This window comes from Pleurodeles waltl, chromosome 4_2 (assembly GCF_031143425.1).
Source record: "Pleurodeles waltl isolate 20211129_DDA chromosome 4_2, aPleWal1.hap1.20221129, whole genome shotgun sequence".
NCBI lineage: Eukaryota > Metazoa > Chordata > Amphibia > Caudata > Salamandridae > Pleurodeles > Pleurodeles waltl.
In genome coordinates, this window is record NC_090443.1 from 548,949,489 (window position 1) to 548,961,976 (window position 12,488).

The window sequence follows — 12,488 nt, forward strand, 5'->3', positions numbered from 1 at the left end:
TTATAGTAATTTGTACATTGTGCATAAATTATACATTTAAGATATAACTATAACTTAGAATTTCTAATCTTTGTGTACTTTGAGTTTAGTTTGTATAGAAAGAATGAATAAAGTTTTCCTAACTATAACTTATCCTTAACTTTTGTTTTTATCATTGAATTTCAATTTTTAATAAAGGTGTTTTAAATAGTACATTCGAGTGGTGTGTCTTTAAGTGGAGTGTCCTAAATTACCGTGGATGAGTGTCATAAAGCGGAGTGTCCTAGAGCTGAGTGGAGTATTGTAGCTTACGGTGGAGTAAAGTGTTATTAAGATGAGTGGCATAGTATGTCGTACAGTGGAATGGAGTGTTGTATTGTACAGTGGAGGGGCATGTCATACAGTAGAGTCAAGTGTCACACAGTGGAGTGTCATCGACTGGAGTGTTGGGAAGTGGCATCTCATTGAGTAGAGTGGCTTAGAGTGGAGTATAATATTGTAAAGTATCATACAGTGTCATACAGTGGAGTGTTGTCAAATGGAGTGTCGTAGAGCAGAGTGGCGTAGATTCTCATAACAGTGGAGTGTCGTAGAGTGGATTGTCTTAGTGGAGTGTGGTAGAGTGGAGGGGTATATATTGGAGTGTTGTGGAGTAGAGTGTCATAGACTGGCATAAAGTGGAGTAGAGTGTTGTAGAGTGGAGGGGCATAAAGTCTTCTAGAGTGTAGTGGCTTAGAGTGAAGGGGTGTATCATAGAGTGGAGTGGACTGTCATAGAGTGGAGAGTCATACAATATAGTGTCATACAGTGATGTGCCGTTCAGATGAGTGTCGTCGAGTGGAATGTTCTCAAGTAGCCTATGAAAGAGTGTGGTAGAGTGTTGTGGAGTGGCATAGAGTGGAGTAGGGTGGAAGTGGAGTCTCGTCCAGTGGCGTGTCCTAGAATACGGTGGACTGTGATGTAGAGTGGAGTGCCATGTCATGTAGTAGAGTGACGTGTCATGTCGTAGAGAGTCATACAGTGTAATAGAGTGGATCGGCCTAAAGTGGGGGTAGAGTGTTGTGGATGGAAGATGCATACAGATAGTATAGTGTTGTACATTTGAGTGTGTAGTACAGTGACATACAGTTGGCTAAAATGTTGTAGAATGGAGTCACATGATGTAGAGTGGAGTAAATTGTCCTAGAATGTAATGGCTTGTCGTAGAGTGGCGTAGCTTAGAGTTGAGTAAAGTGTCATAAATTGGGGTAGTAAAGTTAAGTGTTGTGTCATAGAGTATTGGAAAGTGTTGTGGAGTAGAGTGTTGTACAGTTCAGTAGTGTGCAGTTGAGAAGAATGTTGTAGAGTGTGGTAGAGTGTCATAGAGTCGAATGGCATAGAGTGTAGTGGTGTACCACGAAGTAGTAGAGTACTGTGTCGTAGGGTGGAATAAAGTGGGGTGGAGGGGCATACAGAGAGTTGTGTAGTATGGAGTACAATATTGTAGAGTGCAACTAGTGGAGTAGAGCTTGTACAGTGGATTGTGTGGGCATAGATTGAAGTAGAGTGGCATAGAGTGTGTAGTGGAATCTTGTACAGTGGAATCAAGTGAAGGGGAATAATGCACAGTCGAGTACAGTGTAACAGAGTGGATTGGCATGTTGTAGAGTGGCGTAGAGTGTAGTACAGGGAAGTGACATATATAGTGAGTAAAGTGTAAAGGTGTCAGAGTAAAGTGGCATATCGTACAGTGGAGTAGAGTGGCGTGTCAAAGTATCAGAATGAAGTAGAGTGGAGTGTCATACAGGGACATACAGCTGAGTACAGTGTTGTGTGGTGGCGTACTGTAGAGTCAAGTAAAGTGTCATAAACTGGAGTAGTGTGTCGTACAGTAGAGTGCATTGGCATGTCGTCGAGTGTTGAAAAGTGTAGAAGAGTGGAGTGGCATACAGTAGACTAGAGTGTTATACAATTGAGTGGTGTACAGTTGACTAGACTGTCAGAGTGGAGTGGCATGGAGTGGAGTACAATGTCATAGAGTACAGTGGGATTAAGTAGGGTGGAGTGGCATACAGAGAGTTGCGTAGAGTGGGGAACAGTATCATGGAGTAGAGTGTTGTACAGTGGAATAGAGTGCTGTATGTGGAATGAAGGGGATAGAATGTAGTATAGTCTTGTAGAGTGGAGCTGCATAGAGTGGAATAGACTGTTGTAGAGTAGAGTGACATAGAGAGGAGTGTCATACAGTGGCATAGAGTGAGGTGAAGTGGAATGGAGTTGAATGAAGTGGTGTAAGCCGAGTGGAGTAAAGTATGATAGCGTGGATTGGCATGTTAGAGTGTTGTGGAGTAAAGTGGAGTGGTGTTTTATATAGTGGAGTAAAGTGTCGTGGAGTATCATACAGTGGACTAGCGGGGCATGTAGTAGAGTGCAGGAAAGTGTCATAGAATGGAGTACAATGGAGTGTCGTACAGTGATGTACAGTTGGGTATATGGTTGTGGGGTGGCATAGTGTAGAGTGGAGTAAAGTGTCCTAGAGTGCGGTGGCATGTGATAGAGTGGTATAGCATAGTCAATTAAACAATTAAAGTGTCATAAATTGGAATAGTGTGTTGCACAGTAGAGTGGAACGGCACGTCATAGAGTGTCGGAAAGGTTTGTGAAGTGGAGTGGCATACAGTGGAAAAGAATGTTGTACAGTTGGGTAGTGTGCAGTTGAGTAGAGTGGATTGGCATTAAGTTTCACAGAGTTGAATGGCATAGAGTGGAGTACTGTGTCATAGAGTGGAATAAAGTGGGGTAGAGTGGCATACAAAGAGCTACGTAGAGTGTAGTAGAGTATCGTAGAGTGGCATACAGTGGAGTAGAGTGTTGTAGTGTAGGAGCACAGAGTGTCGTAGATTGACATACAGTGTAGTAGAGTCTTGTCAAGTGGAGTGCGTAGAGTAGAGTATTGTAGAGTCGAGCAGCTTAGAGAGAAGTGTTGCACAGTGACACAGAGTGAGATAAAGTGTGGAGTGCTGTAAAATAGAGTGGAGTAAAGTGTGATAGAGTGGATTGGCATGTTGTAGAGTTGTGTGGAGTGTAGAATAGTGGAGTTGCATATTATATTGTGGAGTAAAGTGTCAAAGTGGAGTGGCATGTCATACAGTGGACTGGAGTGGTGTGTCGGAAAGTGTCCTAGAGTGTAGTCGAGTGGACTAGATTAAAGTGTTGTGAAGTGGTGTTGAGTAGAGTTCTGTAATCTCTGTTAGAATTGAGTGGCATAGACTGGTGTAGAATTGAGTACTGTGTCATAGAGTGCAGCGCAATAAACTGGGGTGGAGTGGCATAGAGGGAGTTGAGTTGGCATAGAGTGGAGTAGAGTGTCATACACTGACTAAAACTGGAGTAGACTGTTGTACGGTAGAGTGTTATACAGTGACATATAGTGTGGCGGAGTGGAGGGGCATAGAGGGTTGCAGAGCGAAGTAGAGTGAAGTGTCATACATTGTAGTGCCGTAGATTGGAGTGGTGTAGAGTGGAGTGGCAGACAGTGGAATAGCATGGAATGGCATAGAATGTAGTGGAGTCGGGTGGAGTGGAACAGCATAGAGTGGAGTTGAATTCGTGGAATGGGGTTGACCGGAGTGGCATAGAGTGAAAAGTGTCATAGAGTAGAATAAAGTGGAGTATCGTGTTGTAAAATGGAACGGCGTAGAGTGGAGTACTGTGTCGTAGAGTGGAGTGGTATTCAATGGCGTGACCTACAGTGGAATAGTGTGGAGTGGCACAGAATGGAGTTACATACAGTGTAACAGTGTACAGTGCAGTGCGCAATGGCATACACTGGAGTTGCATACCGTGGATTAGCATGGAGTGGGATAGAGTGGAATAGCATACAGTGGAGTGACATACAGTTCAATAGGCTGGAGTGGCGTAGAGTGAAATAGCGTAGAGTGGAGTGGCATAGAGTTGAATGGCATGTCATACAGTAGAGTGGCGTGTTGTACAATGAATTGGTGTGTAGTTTCATACAGTGGAGTGGATTGTCATGGGGGAGTGGCGTGCAGTGGATTGTGTGGACTAGAGTGGAATAGAATAGAGTGGAATAGCTTACAATGGAGCAGAGTAGACTGGAGTGGCATAGAATGGAGTGGCATGTCGTAGAGTGCAGTGGTGGCTGGTGAATTTTCAAACTGGTGGGGCATAAATTCCTTCCTCGAATAGTAAAAGAGCCCTTTGAGAGAGCTTGACCTACTTGGGGGGTATTTGAATTGGAATAACTTGTCAGTGATGTCGCCAAGAACTCCCCCAAACTTTTACTAATGGTTCATCAATTACACAAATATAAATACTCACAAGCACACAAAGATTAAACCCTATATGCACAAAGGATGAGGCAGCCAGCTGCACACTGCTAAACACAACACGCACAAAATTTACAGAAGCGTTGTAAGGAAATGCCTCCTTGGTTTGGTTGCCCCCTAACTTTTTGCCTTTGCTGATACTAAGTTTTGATTGAAAGTGTGCTGGGATCCTGCTAACCAGGCCCCAGCATCAGTGTTCTTTCCCTAAACTGTGCCTTTGTCTCTGCAATCGGCACAACCCTGGCACTCAGGTAAGTCCCTTGTAACTGGTACCCCCGGTACCAAGGGCCCTCATTCCAGGGAAGGTCTCTAAGGGCTGCAGCATGTCTTATGCCACCCGGGGGACCCCTCACTCAGCACATGCACATTGCTTCACAGCTTGTGTGTGCTGGTGGGGAGAAAAAGACTAAGTCGACAAACCTCACACTACCTGTGACATAGGTAAGTCACCCCTCTAGCAGGCAGCACAATGCCCCTACAGTGCCTAAGCAAAACCTTAGACATTGTAAGTGCAGGGTAGCCATAAGAGTATATGGTCTGGGAGTTTGTCAAACACAAACTCCACAGTTGCATAATGGCTACACTGAAATCTGGGAAGTTTGGTATCAAACTTCTCAGCACAATAAATGCACACTGATGCCAGTGTGCAATTTATTGTAACATACACCCAGAGGGCATCTTAGAGATGCCCCCTGAATACCAATCTGACTCCTAGAGTAGGCTGACCAGTTTCTGCCAGCCTGCCACACACCAGACATGTTGCTGGCCACATGGGGAGAGTGCCTTTGTCACTCTGTGGCCAGGAACAAAGCGTGTACTGGGTGGAGGTGCTTCTCACCTCCCCCTGCAGGAACTGTAACACCTGGCGGTGAGCCTCAAAGGCTCGCCACTTTTGTTACAGCGCCCCAGGACATCCCAGCTAGTGGAGATGCCCGCCCCTCCGGCCACTGCCCCCACTTTTGGCAGCAAGGCCGGAGGAGATAATGAGAAAAACAAGGAGGAGTCACCCACCAGTCAGGACAGCCCCTAAGGTGTCCTGAGCTGAGGTGACCCCTGCCTTTAGAAATCCTCCATCTTGAGTTTGAAGGATTCCCCCAATAGGATTAGAGATGTGCCCTCTCCCCAAAGGGAGGAGGCACAAAGAGGGTGTGGCCACCCTCAAGGACAGTAGCCATTGGCTACTGCCCTCCCAGACCCAAATACACCCCTAAATTCAGTATTTAGGGGCTCCCCAGAACCCAGGAAATGAGAAGAAACAAGAAGGACTGCTGACCTACAAGCCTGCAGAGAAGGAGGAAGACGACAACTGCTTTGGACCCAGCTCTACCGGCCTGTCTCCAACTTCGAAAACCTGCAACCAGCAACGCATCTGACAGGGGCCAGCGACCTCTGAAGCCTCAGAGGACTGCCCTTGACTAAAGGACCAAGAAACTCCCGTGAGCTGCGCTCCTGCTCAAAACCAGCTACTTCTTTGCAACAAAGAAGCAACTTCCAAAGACTGCACGTTTCCCGCCGGAAGCGTGGGACTTTTCACTCTGCACCTGACGCCCCTGGCTCAAGATTCAGAGAACCAACACCTCAGGGAGGACTCCCCGGTGACTGTGCGGCCATGAGTAACCAGAGACAACCCCTGTGAGCCCCCATAGCGACACCTGTAGAGAGAATCCAGAGGCTCCCCCTGACCGCGACTGTCTGTAACAAGGGACCCGACGCCTGGAACCAACACTGCACCCGCAGCCCGCCAGGACCTGAAGGAACCGAACCTCCGTGCAGGAGTGACCCCCAGGCGACCCTCTGCCTTGCCCAGGTGGTGGCTGTCCCGAGAAGCCCCCCCTGTGCCTACCTGCACCGCTAGAGTGACCCCCAGGTCCCTCCATTGTTTGCTACCTGAAGCCCAACGCCTGCTTTGAACACTGCACCCAGCTGCCCCTGTGCGGCTGAGGGTGTGTTTTGTGTGCCTACTTGTCCCCTCCCCCCCAGTGCTCTATAAAACCCCCCTGGTCTGCCCCCGAGGACGCAGGTATTTACCTGCTGGCAGACTGGAACCGGAGCAACCCTGTTCTCCATAGGCACATATGTCTTTTGGGTACCTCTTTGACCTCTGCACCTGACCGGCCCTGATCTGCTGGTGTGGTAACTTTGGGGTTGCATTGAACCCCCAAAGGTGGGCTGCCTATGCCCCAGGACTGAGACTTGTAAGTGTTTTACTTACCTCCTAATATAACCTTTACTTACCTCCCCCGGGAACTGTTGCTTTTTGCAGTGTCCACTTTGAAAATAGCTTATTGCCATTTTTACAAAGACTGTATATGATATTGCTGTTATTCAAAGTTCCTAAAGTATCTAAGTGAAGTACATTACATTTAAAGTGTTTAATGTAAATCTTGAACTTGTGGTTCTTAAAAAAAACTAAGAAAATAAATGTTTCAATATAAAAACCTATTGGCCTGGAGTAAGTCTTTGAGTGTGTGTTCCTCATTTATTGCATGTGTGTGTACAACAAATGCTTAACACTACCCTCTGAGAAGCCTACTGCTCGACCACACTACCACAAAATAGAGCATTAGAATTATCTAATTTTGCCACTATCCTACCTCTAAGGGGAACCCTTGGACTCTGTGCACACTATTTCTTACTTTGACATAGTATATACAGAGCCAACTTCCTACACTGGTGGATCAGCGGTGGGGTCTAAGACTTTGCATTTGCTGGACTACTCAGCCAATACCTGATCACACAAGTAAATTCCAAAAATTGGCATTAGAAACTGATTTTTTCAATTTGAGTTACTTTGCTAAATTTTTTAAAGTCCTGTTAGGGCCTTGTGTAAGTCCCTGTTAGCATTTCTTTTATGGATCAAATCTGTTTATTGATTTTTCAGTTATAAAACATCGCACATGCACTACATCACAGTATTGCCAGTAGGCTCATAGTTAGTTAGTTAGTTAGTCCATGCGAAACAGTACAAAAGAAGAAGGTTCAATACACAATACAACTATGTTTCCCCACAGCTGGCTGACAGTACAAGAATCAAAAAATCTCAGGCTCTTTTACAATATAGTTCTGGTCCTATATATACATCTCCTTAAAGGTACACTCCCCTGCACTCAATTCAAATTCAGAACCCTCAAATAAGTTGGACATGTCAGCTCTGAAAACTCCCCGGATAGAATACGTAAGTATGGATGCCAAAGTTCTTTAAAGTCCCCGCTCCGCTGCTGAGAAGTCAGGGTGAGCTTTTCCATAGCGAGGATAAATCAGAGCTTGTGTAGCCACGAGACTGTTGTCGGGATCCGTTCAGTCCCCCACACGGATAGCAACAGCTGTATTGCAGCATTTAAGGCTAAAGCCATCTGCCGTCCCTTCAATGATCTCAGGGGAAATGTGAGAGGATTGGGAAGGCCCAACAAGATATACGCAGGAAATCTAGGGATATGAGTGTCAAAAGCCGTGTCCACAGTGTCTATTATGTCCTTCCAGTACCGATATAGTTTGGGACAATGCCGTAGTAAATGCACAAGCGACCCCCCTCCCCCACACCCTCTCCAGCAAATGCTAGATTTATTATGGTCCCAAGCATGGATCCTTGTTGGGGTGTAATACCAGGAGGAGGCCACTTTATAGGCTGTCTCTGTACCTGCTGAATTGTAAGCTGTGTGGTGCGCCCTATAAAAACACTCTCCCACTCGTCTTCCGATAGCTCCCTCTCTCGTTCCTTCTCCCATCTCAATTGACCCTTAGTCTTGGGTGAGCGGGCCTCCCCTGCAAGAGGGCATAGAGCTCAGAAACCACACGCTTATCGCCCTTTTTCATTAGAATCCATTTTTCAAACGGTGTTAACGGCCTGTCTATTAATATCCTATTGGCTGGAAGCAGGGCCCAGTGTCGTATTTGATAGTACATCATCCTGTCTGCCTTGGTTAGGCCATATAGCTCCCTCAGCTGGTCAAAGGGGATAACCCCCTGCTCATCGAATAAATATCCCACCCTTTTGCAGCCCCCCTCATACCATCAACGCAATGCTTCAGATTGTAGGCCCGGACCAAAATCAGGGTTCGCACCCAGGGGAGTCATCGGGGACGGGAAGGTCGTCAAACCCACCCTGCCGGCCACCCGATCCCACACTCTCATTGAAACCTCCGTGACCGGGGATATATACAGCCCCCGCGCTCTATGACGGCGCTTAAGCCAGGGTTCCTTCCATATGTGAGAGCCAGCCACTGCCTGATCCATGAAACACCAATGCTTCTCAGAAGACGGTCGGCTCCATTCCAAAAGGAAACGCAACTGTGCTGCTTGGAAATATCGAAGGAGGCAGGGGACCGCCAGCCCACCCTCCCTCTTAGGGCGATACAGAACCTGCCGCGGTTACCTCGCCGCCTTCCCTTCCCATATAAATCTTAGAACCGCCGTTTGGAGGGTCGCTATCGTTCGCGGCGTGGTCTCCAGCGGGAGCGCCTGAAACAGATAGAGTATATGTGGCAGGATGGTCATCTTCACTGCCGACACCCTGCCCAACCAGGACAATTTGAGTCTCCCCCATGTCTCTAAGTTGTGCTGCACCTCCCTGGTTAGTTTCGCGTAGTTCAACGAGCCGTGCGGGCGACTGTGGAGCCCAGCTCAATCCCCAAGTACGGAAGCCCCGAGGAGGACCATATAAAGTGGTATCGGGCTCTCTGGTCCCTTTGATGTTCCGCACTGATAAACTTGCCCATAGCCTGCGATTTTAGCATGTTCATTCGGAACCCCAAGACCTGTCCAAATTCCTCTAAAACACCCATTAGCCCCGGTAGTGAGGTCATAGGCTCCGCCAGAGTAAGGATGACGTCGTACGCGTTTAGCGATATGAGATGTGCATCCCCCCCAAACTTCACGCCCATGATCTGAGGGTTGTCCCGGAGCTTCTGCGCCATGGGCTCCATGTAAAGTGCGAACAGGAGGGGCGAAAGCGGACACCCCTGCCTGGTCCCTCTTTGGACAGCGAATGGTAAAGAAAGCGTCCCATTAACTCGAACCGCCGCCCGAGGCACCTGATAAATGCAGCAAATCCATGCCATGAAGCCCGGACCCAGTCCGAAGCGCTCGAGCACCTTGAACAGGTATTGCCAGTAAACCCTATCGAACGCCTTTTTGGCATCGATAGATAGGAAGAGCGCTGCCCTACGAGAGCGTTCGGTTTTATCCAAGAGATGGAGCAGTCGCTTGGTATAATCGCCACACTGCCTGTGCGGTATGAATCCCGCTTGGTCGGGATCCACAAGCCCCGGCATATAATAGTTGAGACGGTGTGCCAAAATGCCAGTAAATAGTTTGGCATCAATATTCAGGAGGGAGATCGGTCTGTACGAGGCGCATTCCTCGGGGTCCTTCCCCGGTTTCGGGATAACCACCATAGTAGCGTCTAACATGCTAGGCGTGAGAGCGCCCGTTTGACGAAAGGAGTTAGAGTCGCACTAGAACAGGAACAAGTTCCACACAGAAAGATTTATAAAAAAGCGCAGAAAAACAATCGGGTCAGGTGACTTCCCGGTCTGCAGCCAAGCGATCGCTGATATAACCTCCTCTGCACTTATAGGTTGATCCAACGAGGTAGCCTCTCTTACAGTCAAGGGAGTAATTGCTATACCCTCTAAGAAGGATTCTGGAGTTAAGGTGCCGGGCTCCTCAGCCCTGTATAGACCTCAATAGAATTCCGCAAAGGCCTCCGCTATTTGGTCGCTCGTACGTGCTTCTGCTCCCGATGGGGAGCGCACCATTTTTATCATTGACGCAGCGCGCTGCGCTCTCAACCTATGTGCCAGTAGCTTCCCGCACTTGTTACTTCCTGCATAATACTTTTGTTTGAGGCGGACTACCGCATACTCTGCCCTGTCCAAGTCCAACCTCCTAAGCTGCTTCCTCACTTTCTCGAGCTCTCGCCATATTCTAGGAGCGCCGGTGTGTTTATGAGAATGCTCCAACACCCTCACACGCTGCTCTAGGTCCTTCCTGAGTCGTCTCCTTGCCTTATTGTCCCTAGACGAAAGCTACATCACCTCGCCCCTCAACACAGCCTTCAGTGCCTCCCACATCGTTGCAATGCTTATTGTCCCATCATCGTTAAAGCTAAGATAATCTATTATTGCCCTTCGGATCGCCTCTAACGTTGCACCGTTCTGAAGCATCAAGTCCCTGAACCGCCACCCCGATGCACCAACCCTTTCCAAGTCCATGTAAATCTCAACTGTAGCCGGGGCATGATCTGACAGGACCCGCGGCTCAATCGCTGAGTCTCTAACCCTGGGGAGAAGCTCCTGAGTTGCCAGAAAAAGATCCAGCCTAGCGTATGTTTTAGTTGCTGATGAGTAAAAGGAATAGTCCCTCAACGAGGGGTGCGCACTCCTCCACACATCCACCAGGCCACACTTCCTCAACCACTGCCGACCAGCATCTGACAAAGACCCCGTCTGCCCATACCGATGGACTGAACGATCCAGGTCCCTGTCCATCACCAAATTAAAATTGCCCCCCAGCAATACAGCACCATCAGGGGATTGGAGCAGCGGAGTCAAAGCCTGTCGTAGGAAGGTTTCCTGTTGGGAGTTAGGTGCATATAGGGAAGCGATCGTGAAGGAAAAAAAAACCAGTCTAAGCCTCATGGCCAAAAGCCTCCCTGGAACCTCGTGCAATTTTGATATCACTTCCCCCGGGAATGAGCGCGATAAAAGTATTGCCACCCCTGCATGCTTTGATGGTAGCGAAGACCAGAACTGTCTGGGGAACCACTTAGAGCGCATACAGTAAGTATCTTTGAAGACAAGGTGCGTCTCCTGCAGGAGACATATATGACTCCCCGATCTCTCTAAGGCTGACAGGATGGCTAGCCTTGGTAGGGTTATTGAGCCCCCTAACATTTATACTTATACATTTAATGGTCATAGCCTTTACTGTGGGGAACAAGCAGAAGAGGCAGGAGCACGACAGAGGACTACCCCCTACATAAAGATCTAGACCATCTAGAGCACTCAGGCCTGAAGGTGTCTCTACAAAGAGCCAGTATCGCAGGGAAACCCAACAACAGACAACTAATAAGCACAACAGGTGCATAGAACACAGAAATCCTCGGTCATCCATCCTCACGAGGTGAAGTCTCCACGGGGCAATATAGCCAACCATGCCAGGTAACCAGGTCCATCGCCCCCGCCGCCCGACCCTCTTCGACGATCAGCGTGTTGTTAGCAATGCGGCCAATAGCAATCCCGGGCGCCCCCAGGCGTCCACCCTAGGCTGAAGTTCCGGCGGCCACACTGTTCAAAGCGGATTCTCTCTCTGACCTCAGCTCCGAGGCCGTCGGGCGCTGCAGCTTCCTTTTCTTCTCTTTTCTCCGCCAACGAGGAGGACTCCCCACCGGCAGGATCGCCACATCGCTCGCCTCCCGGCTTATATCCTCCAGACCCAGAACACGGCTGGCCTCCAAGACGGATTTCACTTGCTGGAGTTGCTCCTCCCAGCGGAAGACCAAGCGGAATGGGTGGCCCCAGGAGTAGGACACATTGTGCTCTCTCAAGTGATCCGTGATCGGTCTGAACTCTCTCCGCCTCTGCAAGGTCCGCACAGATAGGTCATGAAATAGTTGGAGTTTATGCCCTCGAAAGAGTACATGCTGAAGGTTGCGGGCCCGCTGTAAAATCTTTTCTTTAAGAACAAAATTATGGAGACAGACTAGGATGTCCGGCGGGCGGTCTCCAGGGACCCCAGCACGCCCAACCCGGTGAACCAGATCCAGGGCCACCTCCTGTGTCTCGTCCGAGCGCCCAATGTCCTCCTTTTCAGCACCAACCGAAGACCCTCTAATACGAATATTTTGTCGCCTCGAGCGATTTTCCAAATCCTCGACCGCCATCTGGAGGAGGTCCTGCTGCTCTCGGAGGCGGACTACCTCCTGTTGCAGGCCCCGCCACCTCTTCATCGTGAGGGATCTCACTATCCTATAGCTGCGATACACGTTCACCCAAGGAGGTAACCTCTCCTCGTAACTCCTTCACCTCCTGTGAGATGTCCCTACGCAGCTCTTGGATATCGCCCCGGAACGACTCAAACAAGGAGGTCAGAAAGCCCTTTGTAACAGGAGAACTCTCCTCTGGATCTGTCTCCACCCGACTCTCCAGGGCCCTCGTCCCAGGTAAGTCCTCTGCCGTAGTC